A 4,816-nucleotide genomic window follows, 5' to 3' on the forward strand; every position below is an offset into this window, starting at 1 on the left:
CTGTTTTCTAGTAAAGTCAGTAAAAGGAAAGGAGAAAACTCAAAAGAGGTTCCTCCTCGCGCTCACGTACATGAACCCTACTACTCTCTAAGTCCTCAAAGAGAGACTTAGCATATGTCTACACTACAAGACTATTTCGAATCAACTTAAGTCGAATTTGTGGAATCGACCTTATGAAGTCGATTTTGTGTATCCACACTAAATACACTAATTCGACTGTGTGAGTCCACAGTAACAGGGCCAGCGTCGACTTTGGAAGCGGTGCACTGTGGGAAGCTATCCCACAGTTCCCGCAGTCCCCGCTGCCCATTGGAATTCTGGGATTTCCCCCCAATGCATGCTGGGGGAAAAAATGTGTCAAGGGTGGTCTTGGGTAACTGTCAGCATTCTACCGTCACTTCCGCCGGCGGGAAATCAGTTCACGCACTTTTCCTGTTATAAGTGCCAGCGCGGACGCCACAGCACTCCACTGCGATCATGGAGCCCGCTGCGATCATCGCTGCACTTATGGCCGTTGTCAACTCCTCGCACCTTATCGTACACCTCTTCAGCAGTCAGATGCTGAGAAATCGGGCGAGGAGGCAACGGCAGCGCGGTGAGGACATGAACTCTCAGACTGGCACAGACCTCTCAGAAAGCACGGTACGCCGCGCTGTGGAGATCATGGTGGCAATGGGTCATGTTCATGCTGTGGAACGGCGATTCTGGGCCCGGGAAACAAGCACGGACTGATGGGACCGCATAGTGCTGCAGGTCTGGGATGAATCACAGTGGCTGCGAAACTTTCGCATGCGTAAGGGCACTTTCCTTGAACTGTGTGACTTGCTGTCCCCTGCCCTGAAGCGCAAGGACACATGCATGCGAGCAGCCCTGAGTGTGCAGAAGCGAGTGGCCATAGCCCTCTGGAAACTTGCCACGCCAGACAGCTACCGGTCAGTAGCGAACCACTTTGGCGTGGGCAAATCTACCGTGGGGGTTGCTGTGATGCAAGTAGCCCATGCAATCGTTGACCTACTGCTCTCAAAGGTAGTGACCCTGAGAAACGTCCAGGTCATCATATATGGCTTCGCCGCGATGGGATTCCCAAACTGCGGTGGGGCTATAGATGGGACGCACATCCCTATCCTGGCACCGGACCACCAGGCCAGCCAGTACATTAACCGAAAGGGCTACTTTTCAATGGTGCTGCAAGCACTGGTGGACCATAGGGGACGCTTTACCAACATCAACGTCGGGTGGCCGGGCAAGGCTCATGACGCGCGTGTGTTCAGGAACTCTGGTCTGTTTAAACGCCTCCAGGCAGGTAGTTTCTTCCCGGACCACAAAATAACTGTTGGGGATGTGCAGATGCCTACAGTGATCCTCGGGGACCCAGCCTACCCGCTAATGCCCTGGCTCACGATGCCCTATACAGGCGCCTTGGACACTGACAAGGAGCTCTTCAACTACCGTCTGAGCAAGTGCAGAATGGTGGTGGAGTGTGCTTTCAGACGTCTCAAGGGGAGATGGCGGAGCTTACTGACTCGCTCGGATCTCAGCGAAAACAATATCCCCATTGTTATTGCAGCTTGCTGTGTGCTCCACAATCTCTGTGAGAGCAAGGGGGAGACCTTTATGGTGGGATGGGAGGTTGAGGCAAATCGCCTGGCTGCTGATTACGCTCAGCCAGACACTCGTGCCATTAGAAGATCCCAGCGGGAAGCGCTGTGCATCCGGGAGGCTTTGAAAGCTAGGTTCCTCAGAGAACAGGGTAACCTATGACTGTCCGGTTGCTTTACAGAGAAGCTGAACCTGCCCCTGTTTCTTTACCCAGTTACTGTTGACTCTCCTCTGCAGTTTCATACCCCGTTAACCCTGTTTGCCCCCTTCCAACACACGTGTAAAAATAAAGTTAATGGAGCATTTTTATTTAAAAACCTTTTCTTTAATAATGATTTCGCGTTAAAGGGTTGAAACAGGGATGCAGACTTTGGTGGGTAGGGTGTGCAGTGATGTAGAGACCGCTTCTAGACTCTAGGAATGATAGGCTACTGCTCCTACAGCGGTCTCTAGGGGGGAGGACGGTTACAGGTGGGTGTGCATGAAGGGGTGAGGGGTGTAGGCTTTGGGACAGAGTTTGGGTGCAGCCTCTGGGCTGGGGGTGGGGGCGTAGGAAGGTTCTGAGGGGTGTGTGGGAAGGGGGAGGAGGCGTAGGGGGTTGCGGGCTGTGGCTGGGGCTGAGGGTTTGGGGCATTGTAGAGGCTCAGGGCTACGGTAGAAGGGCAGGGTGAGGTCAACCTGCCTTGCCATTTGTGGATGGCAGGCGCTAGGACACTGGGTCAGCAGACAGCATTTCTGCCGGTAGCCGCTCTACTGTCAGTTAGGGAGGCAGCGCGGGGGGGGGGGGGGACGAAACGCCAGGGGTGGGGTGGCAGGTGGGCGCTGGGACCTGCTCCAGGCAGGGAATTGACGGGGCGGAGGGAGACCCGCGTGGGCCAGGGCCCGATCCAGGCAGGGCTGGGGGAGAGACCCACCTCCAAGTATACCTGGAGCAGGGCACCTGCCGCCTATGAACAGAACATTAAAAACACCTCACAGACTGACCAGGGTGCCTAGTGACTGCACTCAGTGAGTAACCTGCTGTTGATCCTGCCCCCATGTCTGTACCCTGTTCATGGTGAATGTCCTATGCAATTACCAAACCCCTCTCCCCCCTTCACAGAAAGTCTTCAGCAAACAAACATGACAGAAACAGTAATTAACAGCAAACTACTTTTAATACTCGACAACACAGTAAAGGGAAGAACTTTTCAAAATCTAGGGACTGTGAACTTTTGGGTAATTTAGCAGTCCGCTGTGGTGCAGTGACAGTTTTCACGGCTCTTGGTGCCCTTCCTTCTTGTTATTCTGGGTGAGGTGGGTATTGCAGTGTGTGGCGGGGGAGGGCGGTTGCAGACACAGTGCAGGGGGGCTCTGTCCTCCTGCCTGCGGTCCTGCAGAACATCGACAAGGCGCCTGAGCGTGTCTGTTTGCTCCTCAGTAGTCCAAGCAGCGTTTGAGTCGCCTGCTGTTCCTCCTGACGCCATCTGTCCTCCCGTTCGCTGTGTGAGCGCTGCTGCTGTGTGAGGTTCTCCCTCCACTGGCTCTGCCGGTCCACTTCTGCTCTGGAGCAGCCCATACGTTCAGCAAACATCTCGTCCCGTGTCCTTTTCTTACGCCGCCTAATCTGCGCCAGCCTCTGTGAGGGGCATGGTGGAGCAGGTCGGGATACTGTCGCAGCTGTGTGATGGGGAAAAGGGAGGGAATTGCTTACAAAGATACATTTTCTCAAAAATGAAACATAGTCTACTCATTGTCTGTGAACCAGACCATGGACGGCACCTATCTCATGCGCACTCACTCAGGGAAAGTTCGATTTGTCTGCATTCGCTTTCATTGCCTTGGGTATTGCACTGCACACCAGACAAGCGGGGCTGGAAAGCTGAATCCGTGGAGCAGCCAGGCATGGTAAGCCAAAGGCTTTTGGCTGCTTAAAAGTCAATGTCCAGCTCTGTCCTCTTGCTGCAGGCAATCCTGAAAGCATAAACTCTGCCCCTGTTCCACCCCCTCGCGGTTTTCCCTTGGAAAAGATCCCTGTATGCTGCCACTCTGTAGCCTCCAGCACGTGGCTCTAAAGTGACACTTCTTGTTGTTCTAAGGAACAGTGAAGCACTACCAATACTAATAGTACACAAATTACTCTACTTACATGCAGGAGTCTGCGCGCGAGATCACCCTGAGGAGGGTGTCACAGAGCGAGAGAGAGCGCATGCTGAATGAAAGCCAGCACAAGCCAGGGCCCTATGCTGCAATGCTCGTCAAGGCATTTGTCCCGGAGTACCAGCTGAGAGCGTGGCGCGGAAAAGTGTGCTACCTCGGAGCACCCAATAAGCCAGCTCTCCCCAGGAACCTCCTGCAGAGGCTTTTCGACTACCTCCAGGAGAGCTTCCTGGATATCTCCGCGAAGATGCCTGTTTCATTCCCTGTATATAGACCTTCTGTTCGCCTAGTCTATTTTCCTGTTCTTTAAGAAATAAATGTTAACATGTTTAAAGCACTTACCCACTGATCCTTCTCCTGATTCAGGGTCCGTGGTAACGGCTGCGGAGGGTGGGTAGGGGATCTCAGTGAGGGTGATGAAGAGATCCTGGCTGTCTGGGAAATCAACGCTGTAAGCACTGTCGACTGCCTCCCCCTCCTCATCTCCTTCCTCATCTTCCCCATCTGCGAACATCGACGAGGAACTGGCCGTCGACACTATCCCTTCGTCAGAGTCCACGCACACTGGTGGGGCAGTGGTGGCAGACCCACCGAGAATGGCATGCAGTGCCTCGTAGAAGCGGCATGTCTGGGGCTGGGCTCCGGAGCGTCCGTTTGCCGCTTTGATTTTATGGTAGCCTTGTCTCAGCTCCTTGACTTTTATGCGGCGCTGCATTGCATCCCGGCTATATCCTCTGTCTCTCATGGCTTTGGAGACCTTCTCGTAGGTCTTCGCATTCCGTTTGTTGGAGCGCAGCTCCGAAAGCACAGACTCATCGCCCCACACACCGATAAGATGCAAGACTTCCCGGTCAGTCCATGCTGGGGACCTCTTTCTATTCTGGGATTGCCTGGACTCCTCTGCTGGAGAGCTCTGCATCGTTGCCGGTGCTGCTGAGCTCGCCCCAATGTCCAACCAGGACATCAGATTCAAAGTGCCCAGACAGGAAAAGGAATTCAAATTTTCCCGGGTCGTTTCCTGTGTGGCTGGTCAGAGCATCAAAGCTGGGACTGCTGTCCAGAGCGTCAACAGACTGGT

Source organism: Mauremys reevesii, unplaced genomic scaffold (genome assembly GCF_016161935.1).
Source record: "Mauremys reevesii isolate NIE-2019 unplaced genomic scaffold, ASM1616193v1 Contig34, whole genome shotgun sequence".
NCBI classification, from domain to species: Eukaryota; Metazoa; Chordata; order Testudines; family Geoemydidae; genus Mauremys; species Mauremys reevesii.